Below are 26,899 nucleotides of genomic sequence, written 5' to 3' on the forward strand. Positions count from 1 at the left end.
AGTCTTATCATATAGTGCCTTGGCAAAGGTATAATGATTAAAGTGCTAAACTATGTTTCAAGCTATCCTAAATACAGCATAGTTGTTAAATATACATCAGTGATAAAGCAGTAGCAAAACCTAGGTGAAAGAAATAGCTGATAGACACTGAACTCATGCTGATGCAAAAAATGTACTGCTAATAACAGAAGGTTGAACATGGAACTGAGATGCTGGACTAATATTTTTAACAAAGTTAAGAATTTTTGCCTTTCTAGTTTGATAGATTTTTTTCAAAACTAGAAAAAATACACTGGAGATTTAAATCTAGTATATTCAATCATCATAATACCTGGAATAACAAATGACTTACCATCAGCAATAAAATATATTACATCACATAATTTGTCCACACCATGCATTGTAATTTTAATGTGCAATGACTGATAATAATAAAAAAAAAACAGAGTAAGCTACATATGAGAGATGAGATTTAAAATATAATAACTTAGCTGCCTTTAATTAAAAGAATGAAAGAAAATCACCTTTGATGAGAAATAATTGGCATTTCATGTCACCTGCTGTTCGGCTTTACTTTTTTTCTAATAATGTTTCCCAGTAGCCCCTCTCTCTGATCCATTTTAATGCCCTCTATAACAAAAAAACACGAGTTTATGAAAACCATGTCAGCTCACCAGTAGCTTAAATAGTGTGTTTTCCTTAAATAGCACTGCAGTATTCATAGATTCTTGGCTGTGCTACTTGACTAGTTTTTACCAGTATAACAGTCACTGCAGGATCCACTTGTGACAAGTCATTCCTGTGAAAATGCAGTTATACAACATCCTTGCAGTAATGTTTCTGCTGTAGGTAGTTACATTATCATGATATTGGAATTCAGAATTAATGTACCCTGTCTACAGAAGCCAGAAACACACGCACCTGTTTGCTTCTTAGTGTAAATGGAAGTACGGGTAATCTCTTTATCTAAATTGTCCTTACTGTTCCTACTTTTTCATCTAGGTAAATATAACAGTGTCCCCAGTTACCCTACTGATCTCTGTTCTTTTAAGGTTAACCAGTTATCATTAAGCACTATTTGAATAACTGTTCAATCTACACTATCATTTAAAATGTAAGCCCCCTGTCTTCCAACTGCATCAGTAGGACAAAGGGTAGGTGAAACTAAATTGGTATCACTAATTACCCTCAATGTGCCTTTCAAAACAGTTGCAAATCTATCATTGTGGTACAAAGCAACTTTGTCACATAATTAAAGTGTTAATGAACCATCTGTCATGGCCTGTGTCAACAAAAAGCTAAATTAAGTTTTCCAGATCTTGAAGAAAGGTGTTTTGCCACACCAGTTTAGAAATTCAGACTGCCTGTCACTTTATTGCATTCTTGAGAAAAAAGGGATGATTGCTTGCAAAATGCAAATAAGTATTAATAAAGGTCAGTTTATAAAATACTGTAGATTTTTTTTTCATTTACTTTTGTATGCTAACCTAATGTGAAGGTAATCTATACTGCCATTTGAACATTTGGTGTTGAATTTTATGAATACAGTACATCTATTTATCTAAGATGAAAAGCTCTGGTAGCTCAAAAACACTCCCATATTAATAAAAATACATTTCCAATTTATCTGCAGTAAAATATTTTTCTTATATGCATTACTTTGAACCATATTTTCTCACTGTTATTCAATACAATGTTGGCATAGCTGGGACATGCTGCTGTTCTCAATATTAATATTCCTTGTTACATAAAAAGTTAGTTAACAGTCTTTAATAGCATATATGCTAGACTGACAGTGGAACACTCAAGCAGTATTGACTACAATAAAGAATGTTTAGACATTTCTGACCCTTCAAAACTGTGGAAAATAGGTTCATAGGTTCATAGTTAAGTACTAGGCTATCTGCTCAATGGCATCTATAAGACTAGCCAGAATGTGTTGGCTTTTGCCGCCTCATAGATTAGTTCCCTGTGCCTCTGTCCAGCAGAGCCATTAGTTCCCTGTTCCTCTGTTCAGCAGAGCCACTGCAGTACAGTAAATTTTCTGTTTCCCATCCACTCATCAAGGTTTCTCTTGAAGAGTGTTAGTGAGGGGCTCTGCCTGATATAGATTGGAATCCTGTTCCAAAGCATGGGGAGTCTCTGGGACAGGAATCTATCCCTCCAGCACATCCTATTTATCATTGTGGTGAGGTTTAGATCCCTAGAGCGTATGGCTCTTGGGGATTTGTTTTTTTTTTTTTTTTAGGTGGAGCATGTCCATCAATTCTGGGTTGGACATGGCCTTGTATGTCAGGCAGAGATCACCTCTGAGTAAGCGGTATGCAACCAAGTACAGATGGACTTTCTTCAGTCGGGCTGCATAGGGCATCTGTTTGAGGCCAGTAATCCTCTTGGTGAGGTACTTCTGTGATCTTTCCAGCTGTTGCAGGTGTCTTGTAAGGTACATCCCAAATGGGGCATTGTACTCTATGACGGGTCTGATGAGTGATGAGTAGAGGGGCACAATAACGTCTTTTGTTCTAGATGCGAACCCTTTTGTGATTAGGTGGGACACATAGAAGGATTTTTTAACCACCTTGGCAATATGATTATCAAAGGAGAGATTACTATCTACTTGGGTCCCCAGATCCCTTATTACATTTTCTGTATTTTGGGGACTACCACGTATGTAGTAGTTTGTGGGTACTTTGTGTTTTCCAAAGGGGATGACTATGCACTTTTTGGGATTTAGCTTGAGGCCATGATTTTGACACCGGGTATCTGTCTCAGTGAGACCCTTCTGGAGAATGTCTGTTTCAGCCAGAGAGTCAATTATGGCCCCCAGTTTGCAGTTGTCTGCGAACTTGGTCAGCCATAGTCCTCCTGTGCTTGCCTGTACCTCTGAGAAGTATATATCGAACAGGAAGGGCCCCAGGAATGAGCCCTGGGGGACACCACTTGTAACCAGTTTAGAGTCGGGCCTAAAGCCTGCAACTCTCACCGTGTGGGTTGTATCCATGAGCCAATTGGCAAACCATCTCATGACATAGGGGTTTATGTTCAGGCTGGAGAGCTTGTCTATAATACCAGAATGGGGAATAGTGTCGAAAGCCTTTGCGAGGTCTAGGTAGGCTGTGTGGACCTCCTTTCCCTCGTCTAAAGACTTGGTAACTGTCTCAAAGAAGTCCACCAGGTTTAGGAGGCATGATCTGCCCTTAACAAAGCCAAACTGGGTAGGGTCCAATGTTTGGAGGTTCCCCATGTCTCTGTTAATGAGTTCCATGATGATGCATTCCATAGCCTTGCAGACCAGGCTGGTCAGGCTTACAGGACGATAGTTCCTGGGGTCTGTTGTGGCTCCACCTTTGTGGAGCGGGATAACTGTAGCTTTGTGCCACTCTATGGGTACATAGCCTGTAGAGAGGCTGAGTATGAACAGTGTTTTTAGGTGAGGGGTTAGTTCATTTTGGAGCTCGTGTAAGACGCAGTCTGGGACACTGTCCGGTCCCATTGAAGCTGCATTTATGGCTTTGGATAGGGCTGTTTTAGCCTGTGTGTCAGTGATTTCTGGGGCTCTACATTCTTCTGGTATGGTTATAGGCCCTTTAGGGGGTGAGAGGGGGGTGAAGTTTGCACTAAACCTGTCTGCCAGAATGTTGGCAGTATCAGTCAGTTCAGTGTATTTTGCGCCATTCTGTACTAACTCAGAGCAGATCTGAGAGTTGCCACTTAGGTTTTTGACATAGCTAAAGAACGCTTTGTGGTTATATTTGGAGTCCTTGGCAATTTTTCTTTCAAAGCTAGCCTTAGATGATTTTATGAGGGATCGTAGTTTCTTGCCTATACTTATCAGGGATGTCTTTCCTTCTTGGGATTTTACTCTTTTATGTACTAGTTTCCTCCTTCTATTGTATAGCTTGTTTATGACAGGGCTCAACCAGACTGGTTTCCTTTTCTTGGAGGAGTGAGTCTTGGTTTTGCTTGGGATAGCATGAGCCATGGATTCAGCAGCTTGGACAGCATTATCCTTTAGCATGGGGGCTGTGAACCTTTCCACCTCGGACTTAAGTAACGTGAAGTTTGCTTTTGAAAAGTTTTTCACAGTGGTTTCCATGATTGAGGGTGGGAGCAGAATGTGGATATCCAGTGTGATTAGTCTATGGTCTGATCTAACCAGCGAGGGGTTGACCTCTGGTGTAGAACACCGGTTGCCCATGTTGGTGATGACCAGGTCCAGTATGTTGTCACCTCTAGTGGAGGTGTTGACCAGTTGATCCAGAGCGTTCGAGTTTATAAATTCTAGGAAGCATTGGGCAAGGGAGTTAGTACTTGAGTTGTTCTCCCAGTTAATGTTTGGGTAACTGAAATCACCCGATATTAGGGCATTTGGTAGGACCTTCATATTTTCCAGTGTCTCCAGAAATGCGGAATGGGGGGTCCTGGGTCATGGTAGGTGATCTGTAGAAAGCTACAATTTGAATTGCAGTTTTGTCCATTGTCAGTTGCACATGGATTATCACTGAGGCATTGTGCTGTGCCACTAACTTGGAGGTGTGGGTATCCTTGATGAATATGGATACACCCCCACCTTTTGTGTTTTGGTCTGGGTTCTGTGGCCGAAAAGTATGGTATGAGTTATAGCCTGGTAGTGCTGGGGTGCTCTCTGGAGCCTTAAACTAGGTTTCTGTTACTGCACAAATATCGATGTTCTCCATACTGAGGAGTGCCTCAAGTGCATGCATTTTGAGGTTTAGACTTCTGGCGTTGAGTAGCATTACCCTCAGTTTTTGGTTACTTGTGCTATTTACGGTGGTGGGTTTGTCTTTTGAGCCTTGCCTAATAAAAGTACTATGGGGGCGGCAAAAGCCTTGGCTAGTATTCGAAAGCCTAAGGGTGACAGGTGCAAGCCATCTCTTCTGAAGCAATGTGGCTTGTCGAGCATGTCATCCCAGGTGGACAGATACTGGATCCCCTTTGAATAATACCGGAAACTTAGCCAATTCTTCAAATTGATAATTTTTTTCTTTATACTGTGGCATCATTCCTGGTGAGGGCAGGATGCTACTCAGGGTCAGAGTCATACCGGCCTGGGCTACATGATCAAGAGCTCTTCCATGTCTTTTTTCATGTAGTCCAGGGAGGTACGTCTCAGGTCATTCACACAAACATGGACAATGACAGAGTCATATTTATACTTGTTCTGGAGTGACCTGAGTGCTTGTGTTATGTGGCGGATCCTGGCACCGGATAGGCAGCTAACTGTAACCTTCTCCTTGTCCAGCCTAGTTAGTGGGACATCAGTGTGCCTGACTATAGAGTCACCTATCACTAGTGTGTTGGGTATGTTATTTTGCCTTAAGGGCTGTGATTGCGTGGCACACTGAATATGTGAAATATGTATTTCACAGTTTGTGATGGGGTGTGGAGGTTGCTTGGGTGTTTGCTTTGGAGGTCTCTTTTGCAGACTTTTATTTAGAGCCTCCGAGTATGTTTTTGTGTATTTATGTGTGTTATTTGCCTGTGTTGGTTTAGTAGGTCTTTGTGAGACTGGTGGTGTGTTGCAGATATTTTCCTTCTCCTCCTGACTGTCAGTTCCAGTCTTGGGTTGAGAGAGCTTTGCCTCCAGTTTGGCTGTATAATTTCATCTCTCGCATATATTAGTGTTTGGTGGTAGGAGGAGAGAGTTGTCTGTGTCCATGAGGCAGTTGTAACATTGCCTCAAAATGCCCAGATTCACCAGTTGGACTGGAAAGTACACCTGAAACTGCACTTTGGATATGCCTGAATATGTAAAGTGAGCTGTTTTACTGATTAGCTGGTAGTTACGAATAGAGAGCCTTGTCCTTCTGGAGAGTATAGGGGGTCTAGTGCTAGGGTTAATTAGTGCTTGCTATGAGTTTTGAGCAAGTGCTTGGTTGTGAAATGAATGGTTTGAGTGCTTAAGTTGAAAGTTTGTCTAGCTCCAAGGGGGAAATTGAAGAGTAGACTTAGTGGAGCTGGGAATAGTTTAACCCTAGCTAACCGACGCTGCCTGGTGCGCAAAATCATGCAAATGTGTTTTTTATAGCAGGGAAATGAAAGAGATAGAAATTAGCCCAAAATGACCAATAAACTGCTAACTTCTAGGCTACAGCAATCAAGACGCACAAATTTTAGAAAGAAACAGATCAAATAAGCAGGCACAATAAGCCTTTAACCAGAAATTCCCAGCTCAGAAGGGCAGAATCTAGCCTCTCCTCCCACAAGAGTGCAGACCACAAACCTTCTTAATGTAAAATAACTGGCCTGGAAACCAAGTGCTTAAACCAGAACTAATACACTTTTAGAATAACACATACTGAGTCTTCAATCAGAAATTCCCAACTTAGTAGGATGTAAGCTACCTGTCCTGCCCCAACAGTGCAGACCACAAACCATCTTAATGTAAAACAACTGGTCTGAAGCCCAAGTGCTTTAACCAAAAGACTTAGAATAATAGTTACAATTTAATCAGGCTACTACCAAGCAGTAATAAATGCAACAGAATAAACACAATTGAGTACTTTTAAGAAGAGGTAAAAGCAAAATAAGGTAATAAAGTAGGAAGAAACACAAGTACAGTAAAAGCAGATAAAGTGCATTTTTATATAACAATAGGAAACAAGCAAACTGATTTAAACAAATTACACAATTAACTAGTAAAAAAAAAACTCAAAACTGAGCCCTGTTCCAGCAGTCTTCAATCAGACAAGTTCAGGACCTAAGTGGATATGCCTACTCAAATGTTCTTTCTGTATTAGGCAGGATGAGCTAATGAGACTAGACTAGGATAGAGCTGGGATAGGGCTGAACAAATGGGAATGGTTGGAGTGTCTGAAATCAAAATATGATCTCACTGTACTCGGATGAGTGAGCAAATGAGATGGGCCCAGGAGGAGTGTTCAAACACAAATTTACAGGAGGGGTGGTCAATTCCAAAGCCACCAAGATTAACATAACAACGAGAACAGGGAAGGCGAGCAGGGAAAACTAACTATTGACAGAGAGAGAACTCACAATTTTCAGTTAATAAATAAATAAGCAGATAAATGCAGTAATATTTTTAACATAAAATTCAATGAAACAATAAACAGAAAAAATAAAATGCAGTACTATCTTATTACAATGCACGTTTGTACTTAGCTTGTAATAAAGTTGATGTAGCTATGTAAAAGCTAACCAAACAGCTCAAGTATGCAACTATTCAGCATAAATCATTTCAGAGATAAGGGACTAAGACTTTACGGCACAGAGAAACCCTCTAGGCTGACTTCTACACCGGATATCAATGAAGTGAGAAAAAGAAACTAACTGCAGACAGAGTGAGAGCTCACAATTTTCAGTGAACAAATAAATAAGCAGATAAATGCAGTAATATTTTTAACACAATATTTAATGAAAGAATAAACAGAAAAAATAAAATGCAGTACTATCTTATAACACTGCAAGTTTGTACTTATCTCAGTTTGTAATAAAGTTTATGTAGCTATGTAACAGCTAACCAAACAGCTCAAGTATGCAACTATTCAGCAAAAATAATTTCAAGGATAAGGGACTAAGACTTTAAGGCACAGAGAAACCCTTTAGGCTAAGACTTCTACACCTAATATCAATGAAGTGAGAAGAATAAACTAACTGCAGACAGAGAGAGAGAGAGAGAGAGAGAGAGAGAGATCACAATTTTCAGTGAACAAATAAATAAGCAGATAAATGCAGTACTATTTTTAACACAATATTCAATGAAACAATAAACAGAAAAAATAAAATGTAGTACTATCTTATAACACTGCAAGTTTGTACTTACCTCAGCTTATAATAAAGTTGATGTAGCTATGTAAAAGCTAACCAAATAGCTCAAGTATCTGCACCGTGAGCAGTAACTACATGTTTTCAGTAAAAGTGCACCTGTTTGATATGGCTTAAAAATATCATGAGTCTTTCAGAGTATCTGAAGAACCTGCTTACACTTTCTCCACCGATCTATAGGCAAAAATATCCTGAGCTTCAAGTTCTGTCCCTCTAGTTGAAATAATAAGCACAAATCCTTATTTTTTTATTTTTTTTTTTTTTTTGCTCTATCTTAGGTATGCCAGATATTCTGGTTAGTTTCAGATGCTCTACTTGCAAACAATGGTGAATACCTCCAGAAAACTGTCTGGCAATAAGACAATGAGGACAATGTCACAGTAACTATAAGATTTCATCACATCATAAGGCATCTTTGAAAAAAAAATACAGAATCGATTGTTTGTTTTAAATCAAAATTATTTTGTCCATAAGAGCTACCATCCCCTTTAAATGATTTTATAACTTGTAAGTCATAATTAACAGCTTAAAAGTCTTACAAAATAAAATGTTAAACTGGGTCTACCTTCTAAAGGCTGATGAATACCTGCATTGCACTAGGCATCATATGTTGCCAGAGAAGGGTGAACAAAAGGATTAAAAGTACTGCTTCTTTTACAAGTAGTCTCTGTCTAGATGTTATGAGACAAGCAACTTAAATTCAGCTTCCTTGTAAAGGCCTTTATATTCCATTAATGCACTGTGTCTGCACAAATGGCAAGTACAAATATAACACCCATTAGTACAACTTGCTGCTGAGAGATGGTCGATGAAAAATAATTGAATTTACAGACTTGAAAATAACCTTGGCAGCCCCAGCCCCATGGAAATTAGATAAACTGACTCCAGGGTCTCACAAACTTGAAAAAAGGACAAAACCATTTGAATTTTGTAATGGTTTAATATACTCAACTTTGACCATTAGGTAATTTGACAAAGTGTATCAGAGACAGAAAAATATCATCATTTCACCATGCAAGAACATGCATGCAGACATAACTCATATGGCACACACACACACACACACACACACACACACACACACACACACACAAACACACACACACACACACACACACACACACACACACACGCACACACACACACGCACACACAGAACTAAATATAAGACTCAAACTCAGGGATGCATTAATAGGGCAATTTTGTGTTTCAAAATCTTGGCACTCCATTTCTTTAAAAACTTGTATCAGAACAGAAACCAAGCCAAAACAAAGAAAAAAGACAAACCACAGGTCTGCAGAGACTTCCACTGTAAGCTCCTGGATCAACCAAATGCACTTTGAAACAAAATAAAGTACTGCAAAAATATTTTATGATGGGCACTTTCATTTTATTAGTAAAACCTTCTTCAGATAAGTTCATCAACATTTAAAAGCTTATGTAACCTGATCTTGTCAGATGACCTCAAGCCTCCTGACCTCATTCAACAGATTTAAAGTGACAACATTTTAGTTAGGGTCTATATGATATCCTCGAAGAGGCATTCCATCGAACACCTCTTCTTTGACACGTAAACAACGAAAGCAGAAACCGCCGAACATTCACATCAGCGATTTCTTTTCCTGGAAAAGAAATTGCTTGCCATCAAAACAAGAACATCACTCTAAACATAACAAAGTGATGGGCTTTGTCCACCACACGCCCAATGTGGTGGGCTGCACCCCCCACCCCCCTAACTAAATATACCAACTCTGAGATTACACTACAGTGGGGAAAATGGCAAACTAACAGGGATGACCAAGAGATTTCTTTCCCAGGGAAAGAAATCACTGATGTGAATGTTTGGTGTTTTCTGCTGTTGTTGTTTACGTGTTGATGAAGAGACATTCGATGGAATGCCTCTTTGAAGATATAATATAGACCCTTTAATTACATGCAAAACAATATTCAATGGAAAACATACTTAAGAACATTTTTAAAAAACTTTTTTTTTTGTGTAAAATGATCTTAAATATTAAAATATCTCTTATATAAATATCCCCCAGCATGACACAAATTTTAAAACACATTTTATAACACATCCACACTGTTTATCTCTGTAGTGCTTTTATCTTTAATAAACACCTTATGGAAGGTTGTTCATTTAAGCCTGGCCACATACTAGCATTTAAAGTCAATTGCCAGTAAAACATTATATTCTCCAATAACAGTGGCTAACAGTGGCCAGGGTCCTCCCTGTTTATTGTTGTTAACTTTCCCTAAAATGACAAACTTAAAATGATGTTCAGGGTGAGCTTTCAGATGTTTAACCAAAATGTTATTTTTTTTGTTTTTTTTTTCTCTTTAGATCATACATATGTTCATATATACTTTCTTTTTTGATTTCCTCTCACTCAGTCTTTCCTATACAATATCCCGAACATTCTTGGCATAAAGCAGAATAGAGAACTCTCTGTTTCTGACAGTTTAGTGTACCATGAATATTAAATACATAATATTTTATTTTAAAATGGTTACATTTTAGTATGCACTTCCAAGAAGAGTATCTTCCACATTTACTCATTCTGTTGAGCCTGTTACTGTTCTGTTTAGTGATCCTTTTTTATATACTATGTTGGTTGAAATGAATTGGCAGATTCTGGGAGAATTCCTAGGAAAACTGGACTCAAACCACACATAGTATATAATAAGGGTCACAATTTAAAGAACATTGTTGAAGCCTTTGACACTAGACAGAATAGTAGCAGGCCCAGCAGAAAGACTGAATGTGGAAGATGCTCTTCTTGCAAAGACATACTAGAATGTTCGTTTGTTTGTTTCTTTTGGCTTTTTCCCGGTTAGGGGTCGCCACAGCGGAACTCCGGTCCGCTTATGATTGGCAGTAGATTTTTATGTGCTGGCTTGCCGGGCCTAACGCACAACCTTCAACGAAGGAATGCCCATTCACGCATGTTGACACACAGAAGACGCTCTAACTGAAAATCGAACGGGCAACGTCTAACTGTGAGGTGACAACGCTACCGCAGCACCACCACCGCAGTATGTAACGATTTTAAAATAAAAGATTATGCATTTCATATTCATGGTATGCTAAACTGTCAGACAAAGGGAGTTGTTTATATTGCTTTATGCAAAGAATGTTCAGGATATTATATAGGAAATAAAAAGATCACAGTTATTTTTATTTATTTTTTTTATTTTTATTTTACATTTGTTGACCGGGCTAGTCCAGTTGGATATATGTCCATTTTCAGCAGAGGCCAGGGGAAAAAAGCTCCTTAAAAACACAGTAAAATATATATGAAATGACAGATTTCACAGCTGCAGATACAAAACATATATAAGCAATTTTTTACATGACAGTTTTTACAGATGTGTGTGCATAACATATATTAGCTATTAATTTCACTTCAATACATTTCTACTTACAGAATTGTTTTACTTACAACATTAAGTTCTAAAAGCCCTTACAGTCTTATAATGTCTTACAATGAAATGCTTAATTACAGTTATTGTCCCTCATTGTTCAATATGCTTCATCTAAGTCACTTCATAGGGTATTGCAGATTCCATAACAAATGTTACATCAACAAAGTAATAGTTTAAGGGTGTGCCCACACAACAAAGTAATAGTTTAAAAGTGTGCACACTTATGCAACCAGCTTATTATATGTTTTTTATTTTTTATATTTTTCCCCTAACAGATTTTTTTGTTTTTCAATTGAGTTGTACAGGTTATAGGTCACATTAAAGGTGGGAAAAGTTTTGAAAGGATTTATTGTAGTCTCCATTTTTTATATCAAAAAGCCTGGCATTTTAACAGGGGTGTGTGCACTTTTTATATCCAAAGTATCTCAACCCATCTTTCCTCCTGATACACTCTGTCTTCACAGCTCTGAAAACCTAATTGCTCTCCACTTTCTTTCAAGACCACTTTACTGACAAATATCTTTATATCCTTTTCTCTCTCTTCCCAAATTCCAGCATTTCACTCAACATTACATACCATTACAGACAAGATCATGAATATAGTATTAACTCCTTAACTGTTATTTATTTTATTTTATTTTATTTTATTTTACATTTGTTTACTGGGAAAGTCTGACTGGAACAAGGTCCATTTACAGCAGAGGCCCAGGGAGAAAAGCTCCATAACATAATGGTATAAATACAAATCAGTTTGTTCATCTTCTGAGTGGTTGGCTGCAGAGATTCACCTGCATAAATCAACTGACAAAAGCTGATTTAAGTATACTCTTCTCTGCACTTAGGATTAGAAATTTGTAGATAATTGTTATATATAATATAATACAGGGGGATAATACTCCCTGTCTCTAGCTGCAGTTAGTCTCCCACCCTCTCTCCCTGTTCTTGTTGTGGTATTAATCTTGGTGGCTTTGGAATTGCCTGGCCCTGCTGTAAATATGTATTTGGACACTACTACTGGGCCCATCTCATTTCCTCACTCAGCTGAGTACAGTGAGATCATATTTTGATTTCAGACACTCCTACCAGTCCCATCTCTTCTGCTGTGTACAGAGAGAGCACTTTGGAAGGACATTTCTATAGCATTTTAATCTGCTCTGTTCCCTCCCTCTCCACAAAAAAAAAAAAAAAAAAAAAAAAAAATTACTAAATAGTTTTTGAGCTGCTCTTACATAACTGTCTTCTACCTTAATACCTTAATTTGATGTTCTGTGTGCTTTTAAGTGTTCAAGTGCTCTTACTTGATTTTTCATAAACTTGTTTTTGTCATTTTTAACTTATCTGCATTTATTTAAAATGTTTGTTTGTGTCTTTCGGCTTTTCCCGGTTAGGGGTCGCCACAGTGGAACTTCGGTCCGCTAATGATTGGTAGTGAATTTTTACGTACCGGGTTACCAGCCCTGATGCACAAGCTTCAATGAAGGCATGCCTCATTCACTTATGCCTCCACACAGAAGACGCTCTAGCTGAGAATCGAACGGGACAATGTCTTGCTATGAGGCGACAATGCTACCGCAGCACCACTATATTTGCCTTAATTTTACTACACACCCAAGTGTGCTAGCTTGTACTGCATTTAAAGTGTTTTTGCTACTGTCATTAGCTCATTCTTTCTAATACAGAGAAAACTTTTTGAGAAAGCCAACCCACTTAGCTAAAAAAAAAAAAAAAAAAAATATATATATATATATATATATATATATATATATATATATATATAAATTCCAAGCTTGTTTTCTGCCTTTCCTTTAAGTAGTCTAATCCAGATACAGATTTGCTGTATCCAGGACTGTTTGTAAGCTTTTGTGCCCCAAGCTTTTCTGTGTTGGAGGGAAGCCTTCTAGCTTATCAGTGGGAGTGGTAAGCATTAGGTAGCCTATCTATCACAAGAGTGGTTTCTAGCTTAGAAATTGTAGTTTATTGGCCATTTGGGCAGTTTTTTCATCTCTTTCAACTTTCTGGTTTAAAAGCCTGCATTTGCGCTTGCTTTCCACCTTCCCTGTAACTAGTTTAGTCCAGATGCAGATTTGCTGTATCCAGGACTGTTTGTAAGCTTCTGTACCCCCAAGCCTTTCTGTGTTGGAGGGAGGCCTTCTAGCTTATCATAGGTTCATAGGTTTATACTAGGCTATCTGCCCTAAGGCATTTATAAGCCTAGCCCAAATTTTTGTGGCTTACGCCACCCCTTATATGAAAAAATACTGTGCCCATTAGTTTGTTGTGCCTCTGTCCAGCAGTGACACAGAGATGATTCCCGGGGTAAACCTTCGATCTCCCATCCACAGGTCTAGATTTCTCTTGAACAGAGTCAGCGAGGTGCTCTGCCTCACATGGACCGGGATTTTATTCCACAGCATAGGGAGTCTCTGAGTGATAAATCTATCCCTCCAGCACGTCCTATTTATATCCATGCTAAGGTTTAAGTCGCTTGTTCTAGTGGTTTTGGTGGATTTGGATTTTTTGAAGTGGAGCATGTCCATTAATTCCGGGTTGGACATGGCCTTGTATGTCAGGCACATGTCACCTTTGAGCAGACGGTATGCGACTGAATAGAGCTGGAGTTTCTTCAATCTGGCAGCATATGACAGATTTTGGAGTCCCTTTATCATTTTGGTGAGGAACTTTTGGGGTCTCTCCAATTGCTGCAGATGTCGGGTGAGATACATCCCGAATGGGGCATTGTACTCGATCATTGGTCTGATAAGTGAAGAGTACAGGGGAACAATGACCTCACTAGATCTGGATGTGAATCCCTTCATGATCAGGTGGGCAATGTAGAAGGTCTTTCTAACCACTTTAGCAACGTGAGTGTCAAAAGAAAGGCCACTGTCAACCTGGGTCCCCAGGTCCCTGATAACCTCTTCTGTGCTTAGTGGATTGCCACCTATATGGTAGCTTGGGGTTACCTTGTTTTTCCCGAAGGGTATGACTATACATTTTCTGGCGTTTAACTTCAGGCCATGGCTCTGGCACCAGCTATCTGTTTCCATGAGTCCCTTCTGAAGGATATCCGTGTCCGATGCACTTTCCACTATGGCGCCCAGTTTGCAGTCGTCTGCAAACTTTGTCAGCCAAAGTCCTCCCATGTTGGCCTGTACTTCTGAGAAGTAGATGCCAAACAATAGGGGGCCAAGGACCGAGCCCTGTGGGACACCACTTGTGACCAGCTTGGAGTCTGACACAGCGCCAGCAACTCTAACCCTGTGGGTTCTGTCCTTAAGCCAGTTTGCAACCCATCTTGTGACATATGGGTTTACATTTAAGCTGGTAAGTTTTTCTACAATACCCGAGTGGGGTATTGTGTCGAAAGCCTTTGCAAGGTCTAGGTAGGCTGTATGGACTGCCTTTCCCTCATCAATGGCCTTGGTGACTGTTTCGAAGAAGTCGACCAAGTTCAAAAGGCATGATCTTCCCTTGACAAAGCCAAACTGGGTCGGGTCCAATGTCTGCAAGTCCCCTATATCTTTGTTTACGAGCTCCATTATGATCCTCTCCATAGCTTTGCAGACTAGACTTGTTAAGCTTATGGGGCGGTAATTACCAGGGTCCGTAGAGGCGCCGCCTTTGTGGAGTGGGACCACAGCTGCCGTACGCCACTCCTTGGGCACGTATCCTGTGGTAAGGCTGAGATTAAACAGCTGCCTTATGTGCGGGTTTAATTCCTCATTTAGCTCGTGTAGCACACAGCCGGGGACACCATCCGGTCCCATTGATGCTGTGTTTTTAGCTTTAGAGAGAGCAGCTTTCACCTGCGCATTTGAGATGTCCGGGAGGCTACACTCGGCTGGGATAGTTATCTCTCCTTTAGGGGAGGGGGGTGAAGTTTGCACTGAACCTGTCTGCCAGTATGTTGGCAATGTCTGTGGGTTCAGTGATTTTTGTATCATTTTGGACTAATTCTGAGCATATCTGGGAGTTTCCACCCAGGTTCCTAACATAGCTGAAAAGGCCTTATGATTGTCCTTTGAATCCATGGCAATTTTTCTCTCAAAATTGGCCTTAGTTGATTTTATGAGTGCTCGTATTTTTTTACTAATAATGATCAGGGGTGACTTCCCTTTTATGGATTTTGTTCTATCATGTAATAGCTTTCTCCTCTTATTGTAAAGTTTGTTAATGGCTGGGGTCCACCAGACTGGACGTTTGCCCTTTGTGGAAAGAGTCTTGGTTTTATTTGGGATTGCCTGATCCATGCAGTCCTGGAGGTGTTCATAGAAGGCATTTGTAAGGGCTTCCGCAGCTTGGGTTGTGGTTTCCTCTGGCTCAGGGGCCTTGAAGGATACCACATCAGTCTTGAGTAGTGTGAAGTTTGCTTTAGAGAAGTTCTTCACTATGGTCTTTTGTTTGGGGTGGGGGCGGGATGTGGATTTCCACTGAGATGAGTTTATGACCAGATCTCACCAATGAGGGATATACTACCGTGTGGAGCATTTTGTCCCCATGTTTGTGACAATGAGATCTAGTATATTTTCTCCTCTCGTGGGAACAGTGACTAGCTGTTCCATGGCATTTGAATTTATGAACTCCAGGAACCATTGGGCTAGAAAGTTAGGGCTTGAGTAATGTTCCCAGTCTATATTCGGGTAGTTGAAGTCACCCAATATGATGGTGTTTGGAGATACATTTAAACCCTCCAGTGTCTTCAGGAAGGCTGTGTGGGGTTCCTGAGTTTGAGAGGGTGGCCTGTAGCATGCTACAATTTGTAGAGCAGTTTTGCCTATGGTTAGTTGCACCTGGATGGTTTCCGAAGCTCTGTGCATTGCCACCAACCTGGAGGTGTGGGTATCCTTTATGAATATGGATACACCCCTCCTTTTGTGGTGTGGTCTGGGTTTTGGGGCCGAACGCATGATATGAGGTAAAACCTAATAGTGCCGGGGTGCTCTCAGGAGCCTTGAACCAGGTTTCAGTTACAGCACAGACATCGATGTTCTCCATACTGAGAAGGGCCTCGAGTGCATGCATTTTGAGATTTAGACTTCTGGCATTGAGCAGCACTACCCTCAGTTTCTTCCCATTTTTGTTTTCTAGGGTGGTAGGTTTAGAATTTGAGCCTTGCCTAAAAAGGCACTATGGGGGTGGCAAGAGCCTTAGCCAATATCCGGAATCCCAGGGTGACAGGTGCAAGCCGTCCCTTGCGAAGCAGCGTGGCTTGTCAAGCATGTCATCCCAGGCAGACAGACACTGGATCCCCTTTGAATGACACCAGACATTAAGCCAATTGTTAAAGCTGATCATCTTGTCTCTATATTGTGGCATCATTCTTGGTGAAGGAAGGATACTGCTCAGGGTTAGGGTCATACCTGCCTGGGCTACATAATCAGAGAGCTCCTCTATGTCTCTTTTCATGTAGTCCAGGGAGGTACGTCTCAGGTCGTTCACACCAGCATGGACAATGACTGTGTCATATTTGTACTTGCCGTGGAGTGACCCGAGTGCTTGTGTTATGTGGCGGATTCTAGCACCCGATAGGCAGCTTACTGTGACCCTCTCCTTGTTCAGCCTGGTGAGTGGGACGTCAGTGTGTCTGACTATGGAGTCACCTATGACAAGTATGTTTGGTGTTGTATTTGGCCTTAAGGGCTGTGACTGCTTTGCACACTGCTTTTGTGGTTTATGTGTTGCTTGTGGGGTGTCTTGAGGTAGCAGTTGTTTGGGTGTCTGCTTTGGAGGCCTCTGCTGTTTAGGTAAATTTTTACTCAGAACCTCCGAGTATGTCTTTGTGTGTTTATGTGTTTGATTCAGTGGAGTGGTAGCATTATGTGAAGCTGGTTTTGTGGTGTGTGTAGTTGCCTTCTCCTCCTGTCTGGTCTTGCCAGTCCTGAGTTGAGAGAGCTCAGCCTCCAGTTTGGCAAAATAGCTGCATCTCTCGCAAGTATTTGTGTTATGTGGGAGGAGGAGAGGGTTGTCTGTGTACATGAGGCAGTTATAACATTGCCTCAAGATTCCCAGATTCACCAGCTGGACCGGAGAGGAGATTGACAACTGACCTTTGGACATGCTAGAATAATATTGGGAAATCCTTAATTGAAAACAAGGGCCAGTGGGGAGTGAGGGTGTAGTGCTTTTAATTTTTAGTGCTGACTTATATAATTGCTTTAATGAGCAAGTGCCAGGTAACTTGAGTGCAATGTGTTACAAGTAACTAAATGCAAAAACGACAAACAGTAACTTTCTTTCAAGTGAAACAAGGAAATAAGTACAGTAAGCAATGCAGATATCACTAGTGATCCACAGAAGCGCTGAGAAGTTGCGTATTAGGTGGAATTAGCTTCCAGGGAAATAACAAGCAAACAAACAACAAGCATATAAACAAAGCTAGATTCAGCAGGCCTGGATCTAGTCTATGCTAGAGCAAACAAGGTGTACCAATTTCAGTAAGATACAGTTTAAATATTCAGGCACTATAAACCTTTAACCAGAAATTCCCAGCTCAGAAGGGCAGAGTCCAGTCTCTTCTCCCACAAGAGTGCAGACCACAAACCTTCTTAATGTAAAATAACTGGCCTGAAGCCCAAGTGCCTAAACCAGAACTAATACACTTGGACACTGGGCTCTCAATCAGCAGTTCCCAACTTAGAAGGATGAAAGCTACCTGTCCTGCCACCACAGTGCTTGCCACAACCCTTCCTAATGTAAAACAACTGGTCTGAAGCCCAAGTGCTTAATCCAAAAGACTTGAATGATAGCTACACTTTAATCAAGTTACAACCAAGCAGTAATAAATACCATTGAATACGTTAGAGAATGTCTGGATTAGTGCTCAAGTTACACAAACAAAGCTAGATCCAGCAGGCCCGAATCCAGTCTATGCCACAGCAAACAAGGCGCACCAACTTCAGTAAGAAACAGTTCAGATATGCATGCACTATAAGCCTTTAACCAGAAATTCCCAGCTCAGAAGGGCAGAGTCCAGCCTCTCCTCCCACAAGAGTGCAGACCATGAACCCTCTTAATGTAAAATAACTGGCTTGAAAGCCCAAGTGCTTAAACCAGAATTAATACACTTTTAGAATAACAGACACTGAGCCCTCAATCAGCAGTTCTCAACCTAGAAGGATGTAAGCTACCTGTTCTGCCACAACAGTGCAGACCACAAACCCTCTCAGTGCAAAACAACTAACTGGTCCGAAGCCCAAGTGTTTAAACCAAAAGGCTTAGAATGAGTTACACCAAGCAGTAATAAATACAATTGAGTATTTTAAGATGATGCAAAAGTAAAAAGAAGTAGGTAGAAACACAAGTACAGTAAAAGCAGATGAAATTTTTTTTTTTTTTTTCTGAACAAGTGCTGAGATCAAAGAAACAGATTTGAGTGCTGAAACTAGAAAACTGGCTAGTTAGAGTGGTATCAGTGGGAGTGGTATGCACTAGGTAGCCTATCTACAACAAGATCCAGATACAGATTCTTAGTTTTAGCACTTGAATTTGCTTATCCGTGCTCAGCACTTGTTCAGAACTGATTGTAAGCACTAAATAGACTACAAATTACTACACCACTCAACCTTCCTCATTACCTAGAAGAAAACCGTTTTGGTACTTACTTTCCTCACTTGCTTAGAGAAAAGCAGCTCTTGTACTCACTTTCCTCACTTGTCTAGAGGAAAATATTTTTTATTCAGACATGTCCAAGGGTCAGCTCCCAGTGTTCTCTCCTGTCTATCTGATGAATCTAGGCATCTTTGGGAAATGTAGCAATTGCCTCATGTACACAGACAACCCTCTCCTCCTACCACCCAATGCTACAACCTGTGAGAGATGCACTTATCTAGCCAAACTGGAGGTAAAGCTCTCTCCAACCAGGACTGAACTTGATAGTCAAGAGGAGAAGGTAAATACTTGCACCACACCACACTCATCACATAGTCCCATTAAACCCACACCAGCAAAATCCACACATAGAAACACAAAAACATTTGTGGAGGCTCTCAATAATAATCTGCTCAAGCAACAGAGACCTTCAAAACAGAAATGCAAGCAACCTCCCATCACCAAAACAACCCAAATGACACATAGCCCACAAACTCAGTGTGCCACTCAAGCACAGCCCATAAGGCAAAACAACGTACCCAACACACTAGTCATAGGTGACTCGATAGTCAGGCACACTGATGTCCCACTCACCAGGCTAAACAAGGAGAAGGTCACTATCAGCTGTCTGTCAGGTGCCATGATCAGCCACATAACCCATGCACTCAGGTCACTCCACAACAAGTACAAATATGACTCTGTGATTGCCCGTGTTGGTGTGAACAACCTGAGACGTACCTCCCTGGACTACAAGAAAAGAGACATGGAAGAACTCTTTGATCTTGTAGCCCAGGCAGGTATGACCCCAGCACTGAGTAGCTTCCTGCCATTGCTCAGAATGATACTGCAGTACAAGGACAAAATGATTGACTTCAATAATTGGATAAGCTTTAGGTGTCATTCTACAGGGATCCAGTATCTGTCTGCCTGGGATGACGTGGTCAACAGACCATGATGCTTTGGCCTGCACCTGTCACCCCTGGGATTTCGGACACTGGCAAAGGCTCTTGCCGCCCCAGTAGTGCCTTTTTTTAGGCAAGGTTCAAATGACAAATTCACCACCATAACAGGAACAGGCAAGCAAAAACTGAGGGTAATGCTACTCAATGCTAGAAGTCTAAATCTCAAAAAATGCACTCACTCGAGGCACTCCTTAAAATGGAAAACATCAATGTCTGTGCAATGACTGAGACCTGGTTCAAGGCTCCAGAGAGCAACCCTGCATTACCAAGCTAAAACTCATACCAAACTTTTTGGCCATCTAACCTAGATTGGAACACCAAAGGCAGAGGTGTGTCCATATTCATTAAGGATATCCACACCTCCAGGCTAGTTGCTCAGCATAATGCAGCTGAGGTTATCCAAGTGCAATTAATTCTGGGCAAAACTGCAATCCAAATTGTAGCTTGCTACAGATCCCCCACCATGCCCCAGGAAACTCACTCGTCTTTCTTGATATACTAGAAAATATTAGGGTTCAAGCAAACACCCTAATATTGGGTGATTTCAACTACCCCACCATTAACTGGGAAAACTAATCATGTACCAACTCCTTCATTCAGCGCTTTCTGGAATTCATAAATTCCAATGCCCTGGATCAACTTATCCACACCCCCACCAGGGGCAACAATATCCTAGACCTAGTCATTACCAACATGAGTGACCGGTGTTCCACACCTGAAGTCAACTCCTCGTTGGTCAGATCCAACCATAAGCTAATCACCCTAGATATCCACATCCCTCCCCCACCCCCATTAAGGAAACCATGGTAAAAAATTTCTCCAAAGCCAACTTCATGCTTCTTAATACAGAAGTGGTGAACTTCATGACCCCCATGCAGATGGACAATACAGTTATGACTGCTGAATCCTACACAAATGCACTCTATAAGCACTTACATGACTGCATGGATCATGCTATCCCAAACATAACCAAGACACTAGCCTCCAAAAAATGGAAGCCAATCTGGTGGTCCCCTGCCATAAACAAACTCTACAACAGAAGGAAGAAATTGTTGTAAAAGAGAGTAAAATCCCATGAGTGGAGGAGCTCCCTTATCAGCCTCAGCAAGAAGTTGAAATCCCTTCTAAGATCCTCCTAAGCTAGCTATGAAAACAAGATTGCCACTGATTCTAAGGACAACCACAAAGCATTCTATAGCTATGTGAAGAATCTCAATGGCAACACCCAGATCTGCTCTGAGTTACAGCACAATGGCACAAAAATTACAGAAACAACTGATATTGACAAAATCCTGGCAGATAGATTCAGTCCTAACTGTACCCCCTTCTCACCCCCTAAAGGGCACATATCTATACAAGAAGAATGCAGAGTTCCTGTAATCATAACTTCACAGGTAAAAGCAGCAGTCTCTAAAGCCAAAAACACAGCATCCATGGTACTGGACAAAATCCCAGGCTGCGATTTACACGAACGTCAGAACAAACTGTCTCCCCACCTAAGCACCATGTTCAATCATAGCCTCATGTCAGGTTTTGTGCCCACTGAATGGCACACAGCAACAGTTATCCCACTCTACAAAGTAGGAGCCACCACTGATCCTAGGAACTATTGCCCTATTAGCCTGACAAGCCTCGTCTGCAAGGCCATGGAATGTATCATCATGGAATTTATAAACAAAGACATTGGTAACCTCCAAACTCTGGACCCTACCCAGTTTGGGTTTGTGAAAGGCAGATCTTCCCTCCTGAACCTAGTCGACTTCTTTGAGGCAGTCACCAAAGCCGTAGATGAGGGTAAGGTGGTTCATACAGCTTATCTTGACCTTGCCAAGGCTTTCAACACCATCCCACATTCTGGAATTATAGCTAAACTCACTAAACTAGGTATAAATCCCTATGTCACAAGATGGGTTGCTAACTGGCTCACTGACAGAACCCACACTGTAAAAGTTGCAGACTCCAAATCTGACTTCAAACCAGTGACAAGGAAGTACCACAGGGTTCAGTCCTGGGGCCTCTCCTGTTTGGTATCTACTTCTCTGAAGTACAGGCTAACACAGAAGGCCTCTGGCTAACAAAGTTCACAGATGACTGCAAACTAGGAGCTATAGTCAAGTCCCCAAATGATGTGAACATCCTACATAAGGGCCTCAGTTAGACAGGTGCCTGGTATCAGAGCCATGGCCTCAAGCTCAATGTCAAAAAGTGCATTGTTATCCCATTTGGTAAAAACTCTGTACCCATGAACTACCACATAGGCGGCAGTCTTTTTCACACCAAATGTGTGATAAGAGACCTTGGGACCCAGGTGGACAGTAGTCTCTCCTTTGATAACCACATTGCCACAATAGTCAGGAAATCCTTCTACATAGCACACCTCATCACAAAAGGGTTCTCATCCAGGAAAAAAGAGGTCATTGTTCCCCTCTACTCGACACTCTTTAGACCCATTATAGAGTACAATGCCCCTTTTGGAATGTACCTCACAAGACATCTGCAGCAGCTGGAAAGGCCACAGAAGTACCTCACAAAGAGAATTACTGGCCTCAAACAGATGCCCTACACTGATTGTCTCAAAAAACTCCAGCTTTACTCTGTAGCATTTCGCCTACTCCGAGGTGATCTCTGCCTAACATATAAAGCTATGTCAAACCCAGATCTGATGGACAAGTGACACCTAAAGAAATCCCAATCCCTCTGAGGTACATGCTCTAGGGACCAAAACCTTGTCACCAAAATAAACAGGACTTGCTGTAGGGATAGATTCCTGTCCCAGAGACTTCCCATACTCTGGAACAAACTACCCATGTATGTCAAGCAAAGTTCCTCATTAACACTCTTCAAGAAAAATCTTGATGAGTGGATGGGAAATGGGAAATAGGAAATACACCCCAGGGATCACTTCTGTGGCTCTGCACAACAGGGGCACAGGAAATTAACTTTCTTGGGTTGGCGTAAGCCAGGGAACTTTGTTGGCTAGGCTTACTTGGGCCCTTGGGCTGATAGCCTAGTACCTACCTATGAATCTATGAACCTAAATAACACAAAAATTTCTGTACAGAGGCATATATACAATCAGAGCTCCATGTCTTCATATGACAACACAATCCACGAATGACAGAAAATTTCTATAGTGGCATATATACAGTCTAGGAGATTTCACATACCTTAGTTTGATTTGAGCAAGCTTGGTATATAGATAACAAAACTTTGAATTCCCTATTGGTAGTACAAAGCATAAAAATGAAGGAATGGAATCTGGAAAATAATGTTATTTGGGAGATATGTCATAGTGTGAGAAATAGTTTGTAGGATAATAGTTCCTAATAGGGAGTACAGAATAGCCGAGATAAGCAGAAGAGATGAGGTGCGGCAAGTTAGGAGGAGAGCAGAAAAGATTTTATGTGATACAGGGACAGAGCCATGCCTGCAAGAGGTGTGACTTTAGTGATTTTTTGAAAAGTGAGATGGATGGTGCAGAGGAGATACTTTGGGGGAGGTTATTCCATTCCCTAGCAATGGTGTGGGAGAACAGACTTTTCCCTGCAGTGTTATTGGCTTTGGTTATGCAGAGCAGTGTTTTGTTGGATGAGCGTAGAGGGCGATTTGCAGAATATTGGTTTAGAAGTTGGTTTAGGGCTGGGGTTTTCAGAGGGTTCCTTATTATGTTGAAGGTGAGGACTAATTTGTGATAGCTAATTAGATGAGGGATTTCTAACCACTGTAGTTGCTTCAGGGTAAGACAGTGATGACTTCTAAAAGTGGAGTTGTTAGCAAATTTTGCAATTGTATTGTAACATGACTCTAGTTTGTTTAGGTCTGTTTTCCTGATATGAATTAGGATTGGTGATGCATACATTAGGGTAGACAAGAGGTGGGTTTGGGCTAAGGAGATTCTAGCTTGGTCCGATAGGAACTGTTTGTGTTTGTATAGGATTCCTAGTTTCTTATGTACCTTTGTGATGGTTTGTGAGATATGGACATTAAAGTTTAGATTTTTATCTATTTCAACCCCGAACAACTTAGTGTGAGGAAAGGGGGAGACTGTGGTCCAGTTTTTGGAGGTGATAGTGAAGGTAGTTGGTGTGGATTTGGATTTATTGGGGGTAAAAAGGAGTAATTTGGTCTTGCTGGGGTTTAGAATGAGTTGGGTATTGATAATCCATTGTTCCATGGAGCAGAAGGATTCTTGGGTGAGATTTTGAAGAGTTGTTATGGATGGGGCTGAGCAGATGAGGGAGTCATCTGCATACTGTATAAGTGATGCATCCAGGGTGGAATTATGTAGTTTGTTAGTGAAAATGGTGACTAGTAGAGGACCCAGTATTGATCATTGTGGGGCACCTATAGTAGCTGGTAATAGAGAAAGTGTACTTTGCCATTTAGCTGATTTTTTTCTTTCAGAGAGATAGCTTCTAAAACATGAAGTAGTAGAGAGGGCGAAGGATGAGGATGACAGAGTGTCTAAGAGTAGGTTGTGGGAGACCATATCAAACGCTTTTGATAGATCTAGGAATATGGATGAACATATGTATGATTTAAACAGAAAAAATAAAAATAACACTCTGGTTAAAAATCTAAAAGCTCACCCTAAACATCATTTTAAGTTTGTCATTTTATCGAAAGTTAATAACAACAAACGGGAAGGGTTCTGGCCACCATTATTGGAGAAAAGAGAACTTTACTGGCAATTGACTTTAAATGCTAGCATACGGCTGGGCTTAAATTTATTTATTTATTTATTTATTGACCGGTAAAGTTTGACTGGGTCAGAAATCAATTTTTCAGAGAAGGCCCGGGAGAAAAGCTCCAAAAGAGTAACTTACAGGGAAGAATAATATAACAATATTTAGAAATAACATATCACAAACTTCAAGATAATGACATAGTTTTAGAAACTAACATCAGGTACTAGAGAAAGTACCTAATAATGTTGCAATTAGGTCATTTTCACACTATATAACTTTCACAATATATAATAGACAATATGAGATAAAGACACAGAACATTCTTATGGGTTTGTAGGAAATAACATTAGGCACACAAAGTAGTAGTAGAAGAAAAAGAGAGGTAAGCTAAAGGTGGATTATATGCAGTATTATTAAGTAATATAGGGAAAAAAGGGCAGATAGCTGTTATTGGATGGTGTACTTATTCTTAGAGTTTGGATCCAAAATGTTTTTATGTCTGTAGATCGTTCCTAGTTTGAAGTGAGTTTTTTATGGCATTAAGAATGTGTTGGACATACAAGACTTTGTTGTCTATGGTGACTCCAAATAGTTTTGCACTTGTAACAATTTCAATCTCTGTTTTGTTATGGCAGCACATTTTGAATTCAGATCTGTTTGTGATGGGTAAGAAAAGTAAGAGCTTGGTTTTGTTTGGGTTAAGCAGTAATCGTTCACTGTATAACCATGTCTCTATAGAGGTGAATGCACTCTGTGTTTTATTCAGTGGGTCGGACATATTGTTAGAGGAGGATATGATAGTAGAATTATTGACATAATGGATTAATGTGCTATGATGGCAGGCAGTGTTAGGTTATTAATGAATATATTCAAGAGGAGGAGTCCTAGGATGGACCCCTGTGATACTCATGTTTTGTTGGTTTGAAATTGAGATAGACAGCCTTGCCATTTTACACATTGTTGTCTATTGGATAGATAACTGTTAAGCCATTGTGTAAAGGCTGGTGAACAGCCTACTATTGATAGTTGCTGAAGTACTTTGTTATGTGAGACCATGTCAAAGGCCTTTGAGAGGTCTAGTAGTATTACAGAGGTGTGCAGGCTGGAATCCTAGGTTTGTTTACTATGTCAGTGAAGAACAAAGAGTTGTTGTTGTGCTGTGAGTTTGCCTGAAGCCATGTTGGGTAAATGAACAAACTTCCATATACCATTTATTAAAAATAAAATCACTGCAAAGAAAAACATTGTAGATGTGTTATAAAATGTACTATAAAATCTGTGTCACACTGGAGGATATTTATACAAGGGATATTTTAAGATTTAAGATAATTTTACACACAAAAAAAAAGTTTTCTCAAAATGCCTTCAATTATGTTTTCCATTGAATATTGTTTTGCATGTAACTAAGGTGTTGTCACTTTAAATCTGTTGTGTGAGGTCAGGAGGCTTGAGGTCATGTGACAAGACCAGGTTATATAAGCAGCTTTTAAATGTTGATGAACTTATCTAAAAAAATGTTTACTAATAAAATGAAAATGCTCAGCATAAAATGTTTTTGGAGTACTTTATTTTGTTTTAATGTACATATGGTTGATCCAGGAGCTTAGAGTCAGAGTTTCTGCAGACCTGTGGTTTCGGTTTTCTTTGTTTTAACTCCATTTCTCGTTCTAAAGCAGATCAGCAACCATAACTCATTTAAAACTTACCTAATGCAGTATCTGCTGAGTATATGGTTAAGCTCTTGTTTATCTCCAGGTTAAACCAACTTAGCTTAACAAATCGTAATAGTTTGAATACATAAAACAACTGCCTTCTGATTCAGTCAAAGGTCATACATCATGGGAATTCAGCTTTCCATTTCCTCATTCAAATCTTGTCTTTTCACCTCACTGTTTTTTTCATCAATTTCCTTTAAACACTTAGAAATCCTTCATTCTTCTCTCCCTCTTGCCTATAAAATTAACTGTCCCCCAGATTTAATAAAATCCATGTAGGCATAGTGTACAGCCTACACAGAAGGTACCATGGCCATGTACGTGGTTCCCCCTTGGTAGAATGCCATGCATATTAATGAAGGCAGATTACTGAGGGAGAGTCATGTAACATGGTTATTGAATTAGTGTACGGAGTGTGTTACTGTGTCCGGAGATGAGTAACACACTCCCTGCACTGTCAAAGTGCAGTATATCAATGTATGCATATGTATCGTCAGGGTGACGCAGTGATGCAGCAGTTAACGTTGTCGACTCACAGCAAGTGGTTCTCCAGTTCTATTCTTGGCTGGGGTGTCTTCTGTGTGGAGTTTGCATGTTTTCCCTGTGGGTTTCTTCTGGGTACGCTGGTTTCCCCTCACATTCTAAAGACATGCATATGGAGTGTTTCTCCCCGGGTCTCCACTGAAAATACTCTCTGTCCTAGTCGGACATT

This window comes from Protopterus annectens, chromosome 2.part2 (genome assembly GCF_019279795.1).
Source record: "Protopterus annectens isolate FY-2018-M chromosome 2.part2, PAN1.0, whole genome shotgun sequence".
Taxonomy (NCBI): domain Eukaryota; kingdom Metazoa; phylum Chordata; order Ceratodontiformes; family Protopteridae; genus Protopterus; species Protopterus annectens.